General features: G+C 32.3%; 1 protein-coding gene across 1 annotated transcript in view; it reads right to left on the bottom strand.

The window, feature by feature from the left end:
• Positions 1-21737, bottom strand: part of ANTXR2 (ANTXR cell adhesion molecule 2) — a 137015-nt gene that overhangs the window by 3537 nt on the left and 111741 nt on the right. The window lies entirely within an intron of this gene.

The raw sequence follows: 21737 nt of genomic DNA, 5'->3' as shown, positions 1-21737 counted from the left end.
GGCACTATTGGTATACTGTAGTACATAAATATTGTTCAGATTCGTCAACAGGCCAAAAGCTACTGCTTTCTAGTTAAGGGAAATTATCACGTTATTGAGACTTTTCCTATTCCTCATAATACCTGTTCTCTAATTTCTCTAATTAGAATTATTCTTTATTTCTCTCTAAAAGTGAACAATATACTCATTTACAATACATGGTAATATTCAAAAGGAACAACAAATATTGTTGGAGAAGAAAATTTGGAATACAAAATAAGACTTGAGTCCATTTTCCTTTCAAAAATTACTACTCGATAAATTTGGAAATTTCATAAATTAATAAAGAAATAAAAACACAGAAGCAAACTAGTTTCCACTAGCTTTTGACTAAAAGGCAAACATTAATCAAATTATCTGTGTTCTAAATAATTTTGGAAGCAACAATATCACTAAAATTGAAATTTTATTACTTATTTTGTGCCTAATGTCTACAAATAATATTTGTGCAAAAGGAAGTAAGAGGAAAGCAAAAAGATGAGCATAAAATGAGGTCAAAATTTTTTGGTAAATGCAGTGATCTAGCATTTTCAAACAAGATCTTTAGAATGAATATTAAGTGAAAATATGTTCTTCTACAGATTAACTAAATATGATACCATATGCTAAGAAAATGTTAAAGATGTTATCTGCATGACATATCTCTTTTCCAAACTTTCTTTTGGGAGGTGGAAGGTAGGAAAATGACATAATTAATAAATATTTGATCAAAGCAATAAAGCAGTACTTCTAAGCCACGACAGTATAACTAAATATGCAATGATATATATAAACTACACGATTAAAACAGTGATGAACATTACAAATGTTACCTTCTGGCATTTTTCCAGAATCAAACAAATATATGAGGAGTGATATCATGACAGCAAAGATATGAATTGGTGACATCTTTTTCTTGTGCTTTTATGTACCAAAACAGTAAGTTTCGCTGCTCTGCATTATTTTGAAAGCAACTTATAATGAATTGCTACTTTTACTTGAATTTCATCACTAATTAACTAGATTTAGATATAAGGCTCCTTCTCTGACCATTTCTGTTCTACACACCAGATTAATCTTGGTGATTCTGATCCATTTACTTTAAGCACTTGGATAGTTTAAAAAGTGAGATTCATAGTTCACCTGAATTCTCAAAATCGCTTCAACACCTAAATTATTTCAAACCTAACTATTTTCTATCTCATTTGATATAGTTTAATTAAAGACATAGAAATTCAAATGAAGAAAATCCTATTGATTTTGATCCTGAGGTCCTTATTTCAATTCTTTAAAAGTTTGAGTTAAATATTGATCATTAGCTGTCAAATATCTATTGATTCAAGTATGCAAAAAAAAAAAACACAAAAAACAAAAAAATACAACACTGCTAAATGCAGTGTTTTAGTACACACCTATTAACAAAAACAATCAAATGTTTTCTCCCCTCCTAATTATGGACTTAGTGTTTTTCACTTTTATCAAGAGCTGATAATGTCTGGGTATACTTTTATTTTACAGAAATTAAAAAGTCGGTAACATGGAAGAGTGCTGTTTAAGTGATGTGTAGTATTGCCTGGTACTCCCAGTTATGGGGTTCCTTCTCCCAAATATCCCACCTTATCTCCACTACAGCCAAACCACATTATGCCACTTTGCCACTTTTTAACTGTGTGAACATGAACAACATTTAACTACTGAGTCTTTCTGTCCTTTATCAGTTACATGATGATTAAAAATCTGTTAATAAATATAAAGCACTTAGAACAGTGCCGAGCATATAGTAAATTCAGTAAAACATAGGTACTTGTTATCCATCTTCCCTCTAAAATGTCACTGCACAGTCTAAAATGGAGCAGATATAACCACTTAGAAACAAATGAATATAAAATGACCACACCTCCACTGCAGGAGGAGCCAGACATCAAAACATGGGAATATAGAATAAGTGTGGATTTGAGAGAGAAAAAGAGGATTACAAATTAGAAAAATACAATGGTGGAAAAAGAGAGAAGAAAATATGGTGAAATAGAAGAGAGTAGCTGTAAGAAAAGACAGAAAAGGTATGACCAACAACAACAAAAAATTATTGGCCAGAAGGAAATTTTTATTCAGTATTCCATCAGGTGTCTTACTCTCAGGGGATTATTTCATGGTAGCTGCTACCATCTACTTACAGAATGTTCTAAAATCAAGGCAACACGCCTTGGTTGTAAGTAACTGTGATTAGGTTTTTCTGGCCCTTCAAATACTACTCAATACTATCTTATAAAACCCATCATGATAATGCTAATTATGTTCAAGGTCATGAATGTTTTGGCTATCACTGATATCATGGCAAGCAATATATGCCAGAACAGTGCAGAGCAATTTTTATTTGTAAGAAATGGGATATGACAAGATTTACAAGACTTCATATTTTCATGTTTACAGTGCCTACATAATAAAGGTATGTTATCAATGTAACAAGCAAAGAAATGTAAAATTTCTGGAATATACAACTCATCAAATAGTAGAGAATGGAAAATAGTATTAATTACTACTGTTCATTTTCTGAGAATATTTCATTTTGCTGATGAATAATAAAAGTGCTGAAATTTTTTTAGAAGTTAAATGGCTTAATAAAAAACAATTCAATAGACTCTAATTACATAGAAATATACATAGAGACATATATTTTATGTTAATACTTTATTCTCTGGATAAAATTAATACTAGTATTAGGTAACAGGACTGTACAGTCTTTAGAATAAACCACTAAAACTGTAATATGCTAAAATAGATGAACACAAGATTTCTTCTAGCAAGAGTTAAAATAAATGTGTAATATTATACTTGTTATATTTTACAAAATAATTTTAAAAATTTGAACTCAGGTGGCATAAGTATTCACAGAATAATACAACATGAGTATTATACTATAAAATAATTAATATAAAAATAGCATTTTCCTTATTTTTTTGAATTTTTAATTCAGTATTGTTTTCTAAATTTTCTTGATATAATATATGCATCTAAATAATGGATAAACTCAAAGTATACTATTGTGATGCTTTAAGCAACACCCATACTCTTTTTTCAATTAGTCAGTGAATATAAACAGTTTGAATTTGGTATCATGCTTTCTAAGTCACTAGGTCATCAATCAACAATAACAAAATATAGTTAATTTAGAATTGAATTAAATTAGTATCTGAGGACTACATTCATTTAAAAGTGCACTATGAATGTATTCCATTCTTTCGCCTCGGAAATACAGCATTCCTTGGATGCAATGACATAATTTTCAAATTTATTCATTTTGCATGACAGCAGATTAGGAGTACATTTTCTTAATATTTAAAAAAGTTAAGGTTAAGCAGAACAAACAGAATTTAACTACTGGCTTTAGATTATAGCCAAACACATTTAAGGAACATTAATTTCAAAATGGTGATAATTTAGACATTGACTATGTTATAGTTTGTTTACCTTCTCAGTATACTAAATAACCAGCCAAATTAACTGTAAACAAGATTACTATAGGCATGTTTACCCATTGAAAATGTTATGTAGCATATCAGAAATATCATTTATATATTAATAATTGACATCACTGTATTATGATCTTGGTATGACAACATTTTATATGTCTAATATAAATATGGCTTAAAAGGAATAAAACTGCCTTCCTTTTAATGTATACTATCTTATGCAACCTCATATTGATCACATTACCTAATTAGTGAACTTGCATAGTAAGAATGGAACTTTCATGCATTGCTAGTGGAAATATAAATTAGCAAAAACTATATAGTAAGAAATGTATACAGTAATAGTTTTTAAAAGCTTATATTCTTTGACTCAGTAATTTCATTTTGAGATTCAGCCCAAAAAAATGTCTAGACAAAGATTTAAAAATATTTACCATAGGATTTTTATAATAATAAAAAATATAATCGGTTAATTTATATTTATTTCTAATAAGAAAAGTTAAATAAACTGTGATTTATCTAACTAAATATTGTGTAGCCATTAAAATATAAATTTAAATAAAAACTTTTTAAAGATATAGAGAAATGGTAAATGAAAAAGATGCCAAATTGTATACATGCATAATTAGAATCATGCAACATATGTCTAAAGAGTAAGAGATAAGACTAAGAGACAATACATCAATCTGCTGCAAGTAGTGGAATTGCATATGGTTTCTTACATTCTATTTTATACTTTTTCTGTATATTTATATATTTGACAATTTAAAAAATTAATTTTCAAGGAGTAAACTTAATCAGCAAAAATGCAAATCTTTCTAAACAACTATACTCACATGTTTTTAAAAGTCGGCCTAGGAGCTTGTTTTCTACTCACTACCAGGAAAGACCACAGACTACTAACTACGCTGAAGTCTTTCAGCTCTCAGTGTTCTCTAGGTCAGCTTGTTTAGATGCTAGGGGTGTATTTTATAGTTAATATCCTGGTGAACTGATCTGAATACAGTCCTGCTCAAGAATGCATGGGTATGGTAGAAGCCAATGATTAATAAATCTTATAATTCACAGTCAGCATTTTCATTTTTATGGTGCACAATTCTAAGAGTTTCCATAAAATGCCTGTTCAGCATTTGTACAGGTCACAATCAGTGATCCAATTTTTTAAAATATGTGTTTATGTATACATGTGTGTGCACATACAGCCTACCTCAAACCCTGTGCATACTAGAATTGATTAAATTTAAATAAGAATATAAGGGAAGCTCTTTAATTTTCACATCATATTGAACTTTCTAACCACATGCCCAGTATATAGGGCACATATTTCTCTTATTCAATCAATAGCATAGAATATTTATACTTCAGGCACTTATCAGTGATAACTTCACAATCCTATCTCTCCAGATCAGCTGGCAAAAGTATCTTTGAGGGAGAAGTTCTAAGTGAAATACTAGATATTTATTTCTGTACTTCAGTGTTTTTTTCATACTGCATTCCACAAAGTCCTGTGTGCTCTACAAGGTGCCTCCGGGGCCACTCCAGCTGGAGTGATGCACAAGAAGGGAGCCAGTAGCCACACTACAGCCTCTCAATGCTAATTCGACCCAAGGAGATCCACTCTCATCTATCCTTTAAAGCTGTAATTTGGCTTAAGATTTTTGAGCTAAAAATGTAGTTTGATAACTATTGCTCAGGATATGCATGCCTATTTTAAATCAGATCGAAAGTATACTATTTACCTGGACATTGTTTCTTCTCTTCAGAAATAACTTCCTAGGTTTATGACAACATTATAGTAGTATCCCTTCTACATTGGGTTACATAAAGAGAATTTTGCATTTTCGACAATTGTTGGTATTAAGGGATCAATTCTTGAAGTTCAGAACTAGCTAGAAAAAAATCTTGTCCCTTCTGATAAGCTCATGTGCATCCCTTTTATTACACAAAACAACTGTATAACTCAGTCCTTCTCTTTGCGCCTTTGCTTTCAGAAAGCTCAGATGTACACGATGTTCTAAAAGGAACTGCCACACTTAGTGGACATTTTCTGGTGTTGCTATGTATTGACTTCGGCCCACATTTATTTCTCTATTTTCATTCTGAAGTTTTATTGTGTATTTTTCTCAATAATTCTATAGAAATAGTCTAGGTATATGTAAATGAATATATATTTCATAATTTTCAACTTTCCTAGTCATAAAGACTCCAAATTCATCTAAACCTCTAAAACCCTCCAACAAACTTATTACTTCAATCTCTATTTTATACAAAACGATTGTATCATGTCTATTTCCCTTCTCTCTTGCCTTCTCTTATTCTGGTGGAGCTAATGAAGTACTTTGCATACATCTGATTTCAAATGATGATTATATTGAACTTAACCTGAACTAAATTAACATAAATAATAAATATGAACTTGAGGTTTATATATGCAAGCATGTTGAAACTACACTATTCTTCCTAAAATCCCCAAAGTTCTTTTACAAGAATTAATCGCCCAGGTCTAAAGACTAAGCACTTAATTTCATTTTCTTCAGCTGTTAAGAAAGATGAGCACAATATGATTCTTTATAAACTAGACATTTATTAACATCCCGATTGATTTCTTAAAGCAGAGCTCTGTACTGAAGCTCTGTACTTTACTCCATTACTAGCTCTCCCTCAGTATAAGAAGGAACAGAATGTACTAAGTATAAACCACAAATACAACTCTGGTCATAACAAAGGCTAAATTCACAATTTGAATGTCAGCTTTAACTTAGATGATTTTTCAGGCAGTAACAAGTATCTATTAAAATAAGAACATCATTGACAATTCTCTGGAAACCATTAGCAATGCCTTCTCTTGGGTCTCATAATGAGTAGGAATTAGAAGTAGACAGCCAAAGTGAAACTGTCTGGTACTATGTGTTACTACTCTCCAGTTAGTTAAACCAAAAGATGGAAACGAGACAACATTAGGAACTGACATATTTGCTCTTGGTTAAGTATATAGACCCCAACTCTGTTGCAATATCTGAAAACTGATTTTACCCATTCTTTGTCACTGTAGCCAGTAAGAGTAGCATTAACCGGAGCAAGTGTCACATTTCCCATCTCTTCAACATTAAAATTCTGCTGGCATTAACGCTTGCAAGCTCCTTTACTAGCTATCTGCTGCGCAGGATGTATTTCACTGCTAGAACTGTTATAGTATTATGCTCACCTCATAAATATCCATTGACAAGCTGAAGCATACAACTGCACTTTAGACTTTTCAAACACGGATGATTTATTTATATCCTCACTTCTAAAAAGAGTTTACTAAACCTTCATGCTTTGTAAAACAGTAAACAGTGATTCAAATGTAAAATTGTACACCAAGCACAAGTACACATAGAAACAGACACAAGACAATTTGAAGAGGTCCAGGAAATCACAAATATTAGGAACAAATGTTGACTTGAGGAAACAATAGGCTCTTTTTAAATAAAATTATTTTTCAATTATAGTTGGGATACAATATATTAGTTTCAAGTGTACAGCATAGTGATTAGCTGTGTATATAACTCACAAAGCGATCACTCCACTAAATCTAGTACCCCTCTGCCCCTATACATAATTACTTCATCACTGACTATATTCCTTATGCTCTATTTTGTATCTCTATGACTATTTTGTAACTACTCATTTATAATTTTTAATCCCTTCCCCATTTTTCAACAACTCCTCAACCCCCCTCTCATCTGGTAAACCTCAAAATGTTCTCTGTGTCTGTGAATTTCTGTTTTTTGTTGTTTATTTTGTTCTTTAGATTCTACAACTGCGTACAATCATACAGCAGTTGTCATTCTCTATCTGACTTCATTCAGCACAATACCCTTTACGTCCATCATGCAATATCTTTTTCCATCTCATAACTTTCAATCTGTGTGTGTCTATTAATCTGAAGTGAGTCTCTTGCAGAAAGCCTATGTAAAGGTCTCGTTTTCTTATCCATTTGGCCACCTTACCTTTTGATCAGAACACAATTCTTTTTCATTTGAAGAAATGGTTGATAGATATGTAGTTATTGCCATCCTTTATTCATATTTTGGATACATATTTTCCTTCTTCTTAAAGAAGTCCCTCCAACATTTCCTGTAATGCTGGCTTGGTGGTGATCAACTCCTTTAGCTTTTTCTTGTCTAGGAAGCTCTTTACCTGTCCTTTGACTCTGAATGATAGTTTTGCTGGACAAAGTAATCTTGGTTATAGATCCTGAGTTTTCATCACTTTGAATATTTTACGTTAAGCCCTTTATCCTGCAAATTTTCTTTTGAGAAATCAGCTGCCAGCCTTATGGGAGCTCCTTTGTAGGTAATTGCTTTTCTCTTGCTGCTTTTAAGATTCTTTCTTTGTATTTAACCTTTGGCACTTTAATTATGATGTGTCTTGGCGTGGGCCTCTTTAGGTTCTTTTTGTGAGCTTTGTAGGGTTGGATGTCTATTTCTTTCATTAGGTTAGGGAGGTTTCCATCATTTCTTCAAAGAGGTTTTCTACTTCTTGCTATCTCTCTTCTCCTTCTGGTACCCCGATGATGTGAATGCTGTTACGCTTAATGTTGTCCCATAGTCTCCTTATGTCATCTTCATTTTTCAAAAATGTTTTCTTGTTGTTACTCTGATTAGGTGTCCTCCACAATCTCATCCTCTATATTAGTAATTGGCTCCTCCTCTTCATCCACTCTCAACAGATGAATGTGCTTTTTATACCAATATTGTATTCTTCCTTTCTGACTTGTTCTCTGTTATAATTTCCATCTCCCTTTTTTATGTTTTTTATCTCTTTGTTAAAGTTCTCACAGAGTTCACCTACTCTTCTCTTAAGTTCATTGAACAACCTTATAACCACCATTTGAACTCTGCATCTGTTAGATTGCTTGACTGTACTTTATTTAGATATTTTTCTGGAGCTTTGTTCTATTTTTCATGTAGGAAATGCTTTTCTGTCTCTCTATTTTGACTGCCTTTATATGTCTGTTTCTATGTACTATATAAAGCTCTTAAGTCTTCCGGTCATAGTAGTGTGGCTTTGAGGGGCCCAGTGCCATAGTCTTGAGAGAGGTCCAACTGCAGGCCAAGTTTCTCCCTAGCCTATGCCCCTCCGAGCCACCTGGTAAGTGTCAGCAAGCAATCCATAGATGGATGCCACCTGTGCTGTGCTTATAGCTGCTTCAAGAGGCCACACCAGAAACTGAGGCCAGCTGCCACCAGTGTGAGGCTTAGAGTTGCTCAGCAAGGGTCACATGGCACGCTGAGGACACTTCTGGCCATGGCATGGGTAGGGCTGCAAGTTGAGAGGGGCAGAGTCTCAGGGAATCCTCTTGGCAGAGTGACCTCTGTTATCCAGTTTGATGATGTCTCAGCTACGGCAGTACCTGCGGCCACATGTTGGGAGCCGAACGGGCTCATCCAAGGATCCATAGATACCACCAGCATTTCTGCCTGGGAGAAAAAGCCCCTCTAGCCCTTTCCTTGAAGCTCTACAACTCAGTGTCCTCCCCACCCCATCTGTCCCCAACACCCCACCCAGTAGCTATCCTAGCACTAGAGCTCAGGGCAAGCGAATCTGTCGCCGCCAAAGTCCAACAGAGACACGACCTCTTTAAAAGAAACATCTGTACCTGCCGGCTGCCACTGCTATAGGCTCTGTCTTGCTCAGCCCAAGGTGATTTCTTAATTCTCTCCCTAGTTGTAGGGCTTCTGTTCATCTAGACCCCAAGCAACTCTGCTTGCTGTTTGCTCTGTGGATTTGTCACAATTTTGGTGTGGTCACAAAAGGAGATTTACAAAGCCTCCTATCTTGACTGCCAGCCTCCAACAATAGGCTCTTCAAGTGGAGATTTTCTATAGCAACTAGAGGTACAAGACTGAAGAGAGGGTTCATAGTATCATCTTTCTCATATGGATATAAGAGATATATCGATATATATGATACATATAGGTGGAAAAAGGGCACACAATAGAGTGAATGAGGATGTAAATAAGATATCTTTGAATAGATCTAGTTATATCTTATTAAATGAAACCATGTAAATAGTTTACATTTGCAAACAAAAAGCTATGCAATAAAAAGAAATCCCTGCAAATTAAAATAGCCTTTACTAAATGCAAGGCAGAACCCTACCAGAGGATGAAGCCATGGCAGGAAAACTGAGAGTGATCACTCCATAGCACATGAGGTTTTCCTTGAGAGCAAGGAAGTAGTCAACTAAAGTCTGGGAGAAAAGCAGGAAGGTAGAGAAATACCTCCTTCTTCAAAGACACATGGGGCCTTCTCCAGGAGAAAAGGAAACAGCCAACTGAAGGTTTGAGGAATGGAAAAACACAACTCTGAGGGACCCAGGGCCTTCATTAACCATAGGGCAGAAGCCCGAAACCTGGGAGTAGGACAACTGAGAAAAATCCTTCCAAGACTCATGAGGCCTTCTGACAATATGAGGAATTGGCCCAAGGCTGTAGGCAGAGAATCAATGTGAAAACAGGGCTTTCAAGGTACTTAAAGTGGTGAGGAGTGAGTTGGGAGGGCATGGGAACATGATCCTGAGAGTAAAGAGAACTCCACTGCAACCCAAGCTCATAGGTATGCTGTAAAACAGGGCAGGGGAGGGGCTCTGCTGAAGGAAAGTCCATGGTCCTGCTCTCAAAATTTCTGAAGCCAGTAGTAAACTAAAAATAACTAAGATGGCAAGATACTGAGACCCGGCCAAACTACAAATGAGTAACATGACAGAGAAAGTGGTATATACGATTCTAGAGGTAAATATTATCTAGGTTAGTCCCAATATTTTATGTACAATGTCTAGCGTAAAAATCACAAATTATGGTATGTACAATGAAGCAAGAAAATATGAGCCATAATTGATGGAAAAATATAATTAGGCAAATCTATAGTAAATGAAAAAGGACTTTAAAATAACTATAATAGAAATATTTAAAGTATTAGAGAAAAGAGTGTATAACATGAATTTCAGCAGAAATGTAAAAATTATAAATAAGAACCAAATGGAAAAATTAATAGGGAAACTGCAGTATCTGAAATAATGTTTTTGATTCACATAAATTAGACTAGACATAGCGGGAAAAAACTCATTGAACTTGAAGGAGAATAGAAACTGTGCAAAAAAAAAAAATACGAAGAGAAAAAAATAACTAAATAGAACCTGAGACTTGTGAGACATTATCCAATGGTCTGTCATATGAGTAATTGATGTCCAGAAGAAGAGACAGAATGGAACAAAAAAAAAATCTTTTTAAGAATGACAGAGAATGTCCTAGATTTGCGAAATGCATAAATCTACAGATCAAGGAAACTCAGTGATCCTTAAACAGAATAAATTACACAGAAAATAATATCAGAGAATATATAGTAAAACTTATATAAACCAAAGAATATTATAAAAAGTATACTTCTCTGTCCTTCATCATGATATCCTAAGACATTATACAGATACTCCTCAATTTACAGTGGAGCTCTTCAACAAACCCATTGTAAGTTGAAAATATCGTTAATCAGAAATGTACTTAATACACCTAACCACTGAATATCATAGTTTAAATTAGACTACCTTAAACATGCTCACATTAGCCTACACATTAGCCTTAAATATTCACATTAGCCTACAGCTGAGTAAAATTATCTAACACAATAAATATACTTTAGACTCTCAGTTGTTTACCCTTGTGATCTTGTGGCTGGCTGGAAGGTGCAGCTTGCTGCCATTGGCCAGCATCATGAAAGAGTACCATATCATTTATCATTAGCCTGGCAAAAAATCACAATTCAGAATTTGAAGTGTGGTTTCTACTGAATCATATCGCTTCTGCACCATCATAAAGTCAAAAATTGTTAGCTGAGCCATTGTAAATTGGGTACCTTTTGTATACAGGGAAAATATCCATAAGTATAACAGTCAATTTTTTACCAGAAACAATGGAAGATGTAAGACAATGGAACAATCTAAAATGCTAAATGGGCAGAAGTCAATCTAAATTATATCTAGAGAAAACAGTGTTCAAAAATGTAGGCAAAATAAAGAAATTTTTAGACAAGCAGAACCTGACATAATTTATCTGTGATAAACTTCAACAATAATAAGTGTAAAAGAAGTTCTTAAAACTGAAGGAAAAGAAACTAGATGGAACCCAAATCTGCAGGAAGAAATAAAGAAAAACAAAACAGTAAATAAGTTGCTAAATAAGAAATATAAGTATATAAAAGAACTCATATTTCTTTATGACATCATTAATTAAAGCAAAAAATAATAATATGTTACTGAATTCATAGTATATGTAGAAGTAAAATATATGACAGTACGAGTGCACAAAATTGGAGGGGGAAATGAAAATTAAGCCATGGTAATGTTTATATATTGTTCTTAAATTAGTATAATAGTATTTGATGGCAGATTGTGAAACATTAAAGAAGCATATTATTACCTCTAAGGATAAATAGAACGGCTTAGAAATGTTTTATTTTACTCATTAATCTTAATTTTACGAATGCTATTTCCATATTAATTGGTATCTCTATATATTGTAGGATAGAGATAATAAGTACTTCAATATTGTTAAGGCCAAGATTTCTCATTCAAGAGAAAAGAGATACAAATGTAAATTCAGAAATACTTAGTAAGATACCTTAATGCTAACCTGGAATTTAAAATATAGTGTAAACTCATGATTTTTTTCAAAGTACTGAATTTCCTAGTTCTACCAGCTAAAAATGCTTAGTAAGCAATTACAACCCAATAACAATCAGCACCCCTGCCATTATTTACTAAAAACATCTAGGGCTCTTTGGAGTTTAATGTTTTATTCCAGTTTTGAAATGAAAAATTGGTAGATAAGCATGGGATATATTATACCAAAACAAAAATATATATATCAAAGACTAATATAGGCCTTGTCAAAAATATATAATAATCTATATAATGGGTCAAGCTTTTACCATCTGCTTTCTCTGATGTATCTTGGCATCACTGATAGTAGGACAATTGATGTGATGCATTATAAAATGCACAGCACCACTTATGAATAATCTATGGCAAAAGCAAAAAGTATATCTGAATCAGAGTAAAGCATTACAGAGTATCAATATATATGAATGTGTGTTGAAGACCAGTGCTAAAAGAGTTGTATTTTATAAAAAGTGTTCAGGTAGCAGTTGAGAAGAGATTCAAAGAAAGTCAATGAAACTGTGACTATCTGGGGAAGAATAATTCTGGTAGGAGAAACTAATAAGTGCAAAGGCCCTGGGGTGAAAGTGTCTTTGGCATGTCTGTAGAAAAGTAACACAGATAGTGTGGCAGGAGCAGACTGAGCAAGAGGAGGTAAGAGAAGAAGAGCCCCTATCATAAAACGCCTTGAAGCACTGTTATAAATCCTCTTTTTCAAAATCAAAGTTATTAATTATACGAAGTTAATACCTGAATCTATTCTCTTCTCCTATTTGGAAGATTGAGCTAAGATGTTAAATTATTTACTTTTAAAATTTTTTTAAATTCACTTGTACCCAAACTCCCCCCAAACACACACACAGTGGACAATACCAGAATAAAGAACAAACTCCAAAAATCATGTCAAATAATGACTAATTGAAAACACAATCCATATTTAAATTATGCATTTAGAAAGATGTTAGAAAAATCCAAATAAAAAGCATATTATATCGCTATTGTTTTATCAGGTGGAAAATAAAATTAATTAATTTACTCAGTGTGAAAGAATGCTACATAAAAATACTAATTTTTACTAGAGTACTTCTGGGCTTGAAATTTTAACCTCAGTTGTTAACACCACAGAGCAAAAATTTTATAGGCAATTCATTTTTTTCCCGCTAGAAATTTAAGCACTCATATAATTTATTGTAACAAACTGCTTTTGGCACATTTAAAAAGAAATTCTGAAAGTTTATATATCATTAGCACTGAAAATATTTATTAAGAGATTTTCCTAATGTATATAACCCTAGGGATGCAATGATTTATCCATAGCTAAGTTTCTAAGAATTAAATCTTTACTTCTGGGACATTAAAATAGTATACATTTTCCCAGTCGAGAAATTAATAACTAAAAATATGTTGATGGATTTAGTCTACACTTGATTCAGACATATTTCCATTAGCTATCTCTACTTAAAAGTATCCAAAGCTCTTTGGGTGATTTGTCATATGGCTAAATTCCCAGCCATCCCTGCTTTATGTGCAGGTGCAAGTCTGGACACACATTTCATACATAGCCACAGAGATTTATATTGCAAAGATAGATGCCACTGTGACACAGATGTCACTTCATTGATCAGTGAGTATACAATAGCATTTAATGGGAATCCCTTGCTCACGGTTTGAAAAGAAATAAACATTCATTACTTTTGTCCTTTAATCAATACAGGCATTCCTCGTCTAAGTAACATATCAACTATTAAGACTCTTCAAACTGGGACAATATTAAACCATTTCTAGAGAGGTAATTAATCCCCTCAATGGAAAGAATCAACTTTCAAAATTTAAGCATTTATACACATACATGCATATACATTCAAATAAGTCAACAAACATGATTGTGATAGTGTTTCAAAGTACTAATTACTTACTCATGTGTAATAAGTTACATCTATGCACAAAGGATAGTTCGCTTTTCAGTCTACAGAACTCAAAAATACTAAAGGTCTTTCCATTTAAGAATCAAATAACAAAAAGTGATTGTCTTTGATTATTAAATCTTCAATTGACTGTCCATACATAATTATTCAACATCTCAGAACCAGATACTGTCATTTAGATCTATCTACAAGCATTGGGTATAGTGTTAGTGCAAAATAGATGATAGATAGATAGATGATTGATAGATAGATAAATGATAGAAAGACAGACAGACAGATAGATAGGCAGACAGAAAGATGTTAGATAGATAGATAGATAGATAGATAGATAGATAGACAGACAGACAGACAGACATGGATTTAACAAGTTCATTTTCAGTTAGCTTAGAAAAACAAATTCTAATATTCTAAGACAAAATTATTTTCTAAACCGAAAATGATATAATTAGGCTAATATCCTACTTCAAAAATATAATTAGACTCTAGATAATAGCAAAGTATATTCAGAATTATAACAAATCTTTTAATTGTTTTAAACAAACAAATCTAAGTATTTATTTAAACTCTAACTCTGCCCTAGATTGCAATCTCCATGATGGTTTTTCTTTTTAACCACCATTTTGCAAATTCAGTGTTCACTCTATAGTTTAAGAGCTTAAAAATATTTGCTAAATTAATGATAACTACTGGGTTTGAAATATTTAATTTAATCTATGCAGCTAATATCTCTCTGAAACATATAACTGATATTCACGTCAATATTTGTATAAATATTGAGATATTTCAATCTAACAACACAATGATTAGCAAGCTACAAAATAAAATACAAACAGAAAACTATAAAACTATACTTCAGTTTTTACTGACTTGTAGTTAAGCAATAGTGGCAATCACTCTATGGGCAAAAGTCTTCCTGGTTTATTTTGTGGTATGAATATTCAAGCACTCCTAGATGTCCCATTTCTTATATGTTGGCTCAATGACTAGGCATAATAGGGTAATGGCTGAACTGCAGGATAGAAGTGTTCTAAGCTGGGAAACAAGTAGGCATCAGAGAGGAACTGAACTTGATGTCAAATTTAAATAGAGAGCAGATGGTTGGAAATGAAATCTGTTTTATGCCTGAAACCACCAACAGACAAAGAAGATAGAGATAAAAGTATATATTCTAAGTCCATTATGATTCCTAGATCTAAATACATCACATATTTGGACAGGCAGGAAGTGGTCATTATGAGCAACCTAACCACATGAAAACATATCATGCAGTAGTGAAACATTAAATCGGTGCTCAGTTAATTAATTGATTTTGTGAATGTTTATTTTCCTTTTACGCCTCTGTTATTCCCCGTGAAAGAAATCAATATTCCTTCTTCACACAAGTGGCATATTACTTGCTAACTCTGTGTCAAAAATTCCAGAGACCAAGTTACACATCAATAAAGAATTATTCTGCATTTATTAATTAATAGCATTATTTAATTTGAAAATAATATAGCATAATTCATTCAGATTTCCCAAAACACATATATTTTTAAATGTTCTCCAATTTATGGCATTTGCTGACAAATGTGAAAGTTTAAGACTGGACTAGTCAGGGTAGGATCACTTCATAAATTATACATATGTCTGACCTCGAAGCTATACACCTGAAACTAAAATAAAGTAATATTGAATGTCGACTGCAATTGAAAATTTAAAAAGTGGAGATTGAGGTAAAGGGGAATAAGAGGTTCAAATTTTCAGGTATAAAATAAATAAGTCTTGAGGCTGTGGTGTCCAGCATAGAGAATATATTCAATAACATTGTAATAGCACCATGCGGCGTCAGATGGTTGCTGGACATATTACAGTGATCACTTCTGTAAGTATATAAAAGTTGAATAACCATGGTATATACCTGAAACTAATTCAATATTGTGTTAGCTATATTTTAATTAAAAATTGTTTTAAATAAAATAAAAATAAATAAATAAAATATTTAGTTGATAGTGGACTCTGTCAATAAGTAAAGATTTGGGCTTAAAAAGAACAAAAACATTCTTGAAAGGAATAAAACGTAACTTGATAAATCAATTTTGATTACTAGATATTACTTAAAATTAATGAAAAATCAATCTACGATACATTGTTGGAGTTGTTCTTCCATTGGTGAAATATTATTAGAGAAATTATTAATTCTATGGCAGGACTGGAGCACAGAAGATTCTTCAGAGTCAGAAACATGAAAGGAAAAGACAAGAAACTGCCTTTTTTAATTGCACAAAATCTACTGTTCATAAAGCTTGTTTTAAGTGCAGTCTTTGGTACTTTTTAAATATGAAAATGAAAATTCCATTTCAAAACCTTGTCACCCGAAAATATCCCTTTGACTGAAACAAAAGAGAGATGCTAGTAGTCGTGCACCAGCACAGCGCCATCATCACAGCTGTGTCATGCTGTCATGCCCAACCTTGCACCCAGAAAGGCTATGTGAGATGACAGTGGACTGTGTTGTTTGAATGGCATCCCTGAGAAAAATCCGACTGCGATAGCACATTTTTTTGATTTCAGTCAAAAGACTGGTCATTCTAAATATATATCATTGTATTTTTTCATCAAAGTTAACCTATCTTTGGAACTTAAGAGAAGATTGAATGAATAAAATATTCTTGTATTGGCAAACTCCAAACCTGGACAATTGTATTAGCATTTTATTCAGCCTCTTTCGACAACATCAATGCACCTTGTGAAAAGAAAGCCAGATGTTCATTCTGTTTGGTGCTATTAAAAATCAGACTTAAATTATCTTCACTGTTGTTGTTGTTTTTTTTTTCCAAATGATGATGGCATTGAAGCCTTTGATAATGATGAAACCAGATTTCAATGTGAGCTTTTTGGTACTTCTAGCTTTAAATATACAACTCAACATATGTTTAAAACAGAGAATATGAAAATAAGAAAGAGCAAATCTGAGTCCCGGGCACAAATATTATTTCAAAAGCTACTTATAGTAATTTCAAATCATGCAGTCTCAAATCTATTGAGATTCAGAACTAACAGAAATATAATCTTTTTGCTGTAATCATGCAAACTTTCAGGACTTAAAATTTCCACAGTTGATATCCCATTGTTCAGGTTCTAAAAAATCTATTCCCAGATTTTAAAAAGTTTATATCAATAGAGTTCTCTTTGTGTGACTTGGGGTCATTTCTTATTGAACAATATTAAAAATAACACCTTTATGAATCAGTCACTGAATTCATTAGCAGTGACCAGTATTATTAGTGTAACAATATCCATTTATTCACTTAACTGCATTATCACAGAGATGACATTCATTAACAAATAAGCATTGAGCAACAAAGTCTGACAAAGAATAATTTGACATCATTCAGCTGTTCTCTAGACAAGAAGAATTTTTAAAGCATTTTTCTTTTGTTGCTTTTCACTTTCATGCAAAAAAGTACAAACTATATCCAATAAAATGAACTTAGAAATTATCTACCACCAATCAGTGTGTTCTTAAACAATCACTTTAATGTCCTAAGTTCTTTACCTTGGGATAACTATATAATAAAAATTGATTCAAGATAATAACTTTGGAACACTTTCAAGATTGCCAAGGGTCTGCTGAATTAGTATGTATTGAATAAGTCAACCAGTATTTTTGAATGAGAATTTGAATCCAACTTCTTTAATAATCTAAGATTCATATGTTCTTGTATACATTTTGACAGGATTTAGTTAACCACAATATTAAACTTACCAAAACATAGCAATCCCAATCATGTCTATAAAAAATAGTTTACTGTACCATGTTAGTAAGATAGGAAATGTGTCTAACTTGATGTCAGAAGTTTCTAGTTCTAACCTTACCATTTTACAAACCACATGTCAATGTCCAGTCTAGAAAACTGTGTTAGCTACTGTGGGTGTAAAGCGGAGTGAGTTGGTTGCCATATTGAAGCATATAAAGAGATTTGATTTTATGCTTAGAAAGAAAACTGAGAATTTATAAAGAACTGTAAAGACTTGCATATGAAAGAAACTTTTTTTAAAAAAATAAATCAGTGTCATCAAATGTGGAGATAACTGAACATAACACGTCTGCAGATATTTTTAAATGAACTGAGAAGTCCAACTATATCTCTTATATAAGAAAACTGTGATGAGGTTACCATAATTTATCATATGTCTTCTATCTTTGTATTTCTATATCAAGTAAAATGCCTGAGTTGAAAGTATATACTACCTGCTTATGAATGGAAAAAACATAAAAGTAGAAGCTAAAAAACTTATCATTATCCCACTTCACACTATTAGGATAGTTATTATCAAAAAAAATTGATAAATAAACAGCAAATAAGTGTTGGAGAAGATGTGGAGCATTTGGAATCCCCGTGCATTACTGGGGGAATTATAAAATGGTACAAACACTGTGGAAGGCAGTGTGGTGGTTCTACAGAAAATTAAACATAGGATTCTATATGATCCAGCAATTCCACTTTGGGTACTTACCCAAAAGAACTGAAATCAGGGACTCAAAACGGATATTTGTAAAGCCATTATTTGCAATAGCCCAAAAGTGAAAACAATCAAAATATCCGATTGACAGATGAATTGATAAACAAAATGTGATTTGTACATGCAATAGAATGTTTTTCAGCCTTAAAAAGAATGAAATTCTGATGCACACTACAGTATGAATAAACCTTGAAAAGATTATGCTAAGTGAAATAAGCCAGACCAAAAAAAACAAATATTGTATGATTCTCCTTTTAGATGGTATCTGAAGTAGTCCAATTCATAGAGACAAAAATTAAATAATGATTGCCAGAGGGAGAGGGGAGAATGGGGATTTATTGTTTAATGAGAATAGAGTTTCAGTTTGGGATGATGAAAAAATTGTGGACATCAATGAAGATGATGTTGTACAACAATGTCAGTGTACTTAATGATCTTGAATTATGTACTTAAAAATGGTAAAATATATATTTTACCACAATAAAAACTATTATTTATAGGTTTTTAAAATCAGTTGAAATATTAACATAACATAGAAATTTGTGAGAAGTTGAATGTAATATATATACAAATCAAAAAGTCACCATATTATAGTAATTTAAAGTTAGGAAGATTATAGAAAAATATTTTAAATAAAAACATTAATTAATTTATTTTAAATATAATAGATTTTATTATAAATTACTAAGATGTATTTATCTGCATATTTATGATTAATTTATAGACCAAGCCGGTTAATTAGTTTTAAAGAAATAAAACTAATAATGGCACATAAATTATTAATATGTATTTTCGTAAGACCTAATCAAGAAAATATTTGACATTTAAAAAGTTAATTCAAAATTCTATTTTAGATATATTACTAATCTAATCTCAATAGACTGCTAACAGAGTCAAAATCTTAACTATATGTAATAGTTGGGAACAAGTAGTTCTTAGTGGAATAATTATCCTATAACGACCCCAGACTGCAGTGTTTGTCTGAGTCTTGTGTCTGTTTTCTCACTCTCTTCCTTGCAACTCTTAATTCATATTACTGTGCTATATCCATCTTTCATAGCTCCTCTACTCCCATTCTATTGTACTGCTTTTAATTTGCCACATATATGGAAACAAGATAAGCCCACTAAAAGTAGGTATAAAATAAAAACAATTAAAAGTGTAAATGAGCTAGAACTCTTTGCATCTATTTTTACTGATTGGAGAGTTATTTACCTGCTTATTTCCATTTACAGCTCTAGAGTGTATTTTAGATATGGGAGTTGCTGATCTATTTTGCAATACCCTATGGTTAAAATAGTACAATCTCATAAAGATTATACAGAATAAATTCAATGCCGATTATATGTTGAAAATAGAACCATACTTTTCTTACAAATGGTTATAATATTCTTAAGTCTATAATTCAACACATTTACCAAAATAGAATCCAATTCAAACAGTCTACCAAATCTAAACAATGACACCAAACTCACATTTTATGTATTTGCTGTCACATAAAAAGTGCACACATATTCAAGTTGTATATAATTTTAACTTGAAAAGTTTATTAGTGTGTTTTGTTGTATATCCTTATTTAAATGTTTGGTTTGAACTTCTTTAGCATATCACAGGCTAAAAGAAAATAGCTGTTATACATACATTTTTTTAAGAGAAAACAAATGAACAGAGTCAACTTTATAAGGGTTGAGGTCATGGACACCAGCTGTAAATATTTTATGCTTACTGATGTGTCTTCTTTTCTAAATTCCACTGTGCCAACAGCAAGTAAAATAAACGCTCTAGGATCCTTCTCATTCATATTCTCATTCTCATTCTCTCTCTCTCTCTCTCTCTCTCTCTCTCTCTCTCTCTCTCTCTCTCTCTCTCTCTCTTTCTCTCTCTCATCTCCCCTTTTCTCTCCCCCCTCCTCTTTCTCCTTCCAGATAAATGCCAGTCATTTGGCCAGGGCTAACTCACAGAAGGTACAGCAGGCACAGATGGTACTAATGCATAAATGTAATCTAGCAAAAGAATGCCAACGCCAACCCAGAAAAGGTTCCAAATAACTGCAGTGCACTTACAGGAAGTCTGTGATTGGCAAGGTTAAAGCTGCAACTGTGAGAGCTCGCTATTTGTTCCCAGATCAACAATAGAAATTCTTGAGCAAATGAGCATATTTACTTTATTTGCTTCAAATGTATTAATTTAGATGGTATTTAGATAAATGATGTATCTTTAGAAATAATATTACATGAGTAAAATCTAAGTTGTGCTATGTCTGCATTCACAAGTCCATCTATATCTGAGCATCTGTAGACTTTTCCCTACCCACTCTCTATTTTCTTACCTCATAACAGTATTCTGATGTACATTCAAACTGATTGTTGACCCCAGATATATGTAACTTTGAGGTAGTTAATATTTTCTTTTTTTTAACTAAATCATATCACCGTACTGTAAATTTAGAATGTCCACAAAATATCCATTATATGGGTAAATTAACTAAGGACTTTCATATTCACATTTAAATTTTCAATACAAACAAAACATTAATAAATGACCTTTACTTAGTAATCCTGCCTGTGCCTACCCCATAGTTAAGTTTGTGTCATGAAGAATGCCGCCAAGAACAGAAAAGAGTTAAGTATTTAGTGTATGACTCAGTCGAGGGAGAGCACGAAGATCAGCAAAGGAGGCGTGCAGAAAGGATCATTTGTACAATGATTTAAATAGCTCGCCACAACTTTTAATGGCATAAGGGAGTGATGCATTTTCTTTGGAGAAAGATATTCCTTCTTAATTTTTCATTATAAACCTATTTATTTTCCCCTTGAATATACTCAACTTTGAATAAAAGTAATTGTTGCTGCATTAGTTATAGTGGTGCCCTTCCCATAATTGAAAAAAATTATTAAATATTCAAACACAGAGGATTTCTAAATTGACTATAGTAAAATGCTTGATAAAATGTTATATGACTGTTACCTTGAAATCTATTTAACAATATTAAAAAATAATATAATTTAAAGGATAGAAATTAGTATTTAAAGAGTATATTACAACTAGATTGAGAAAACAGGCTCAGAAAAAAAACTTTTAAGTATTGCTTTCTTTAATAGTTTTGGTTTATATGATGAG

Source organism: Rousettus aegyptiacus, unplaced genomic scaffold (genome assembly GCF_014176215.1).
Source record: "Rousettus aegyptiacus isolate mRouAeg1 unplaced genomic scaffold, mRouAeg1.p scaffold_m13_p_10, whole genome shotgun sequence".
Taxonomy (NCBI): domain Eukaryota; kingdom Metazoa; phylum Chordata; class Mammalia; order Chiroptera; family Pteropodidae; genus Rousettus; species Rousettus aegyptiacus.
This window is presented reverse-complemented; position numbering and strand designations above follow the sequence as displayed.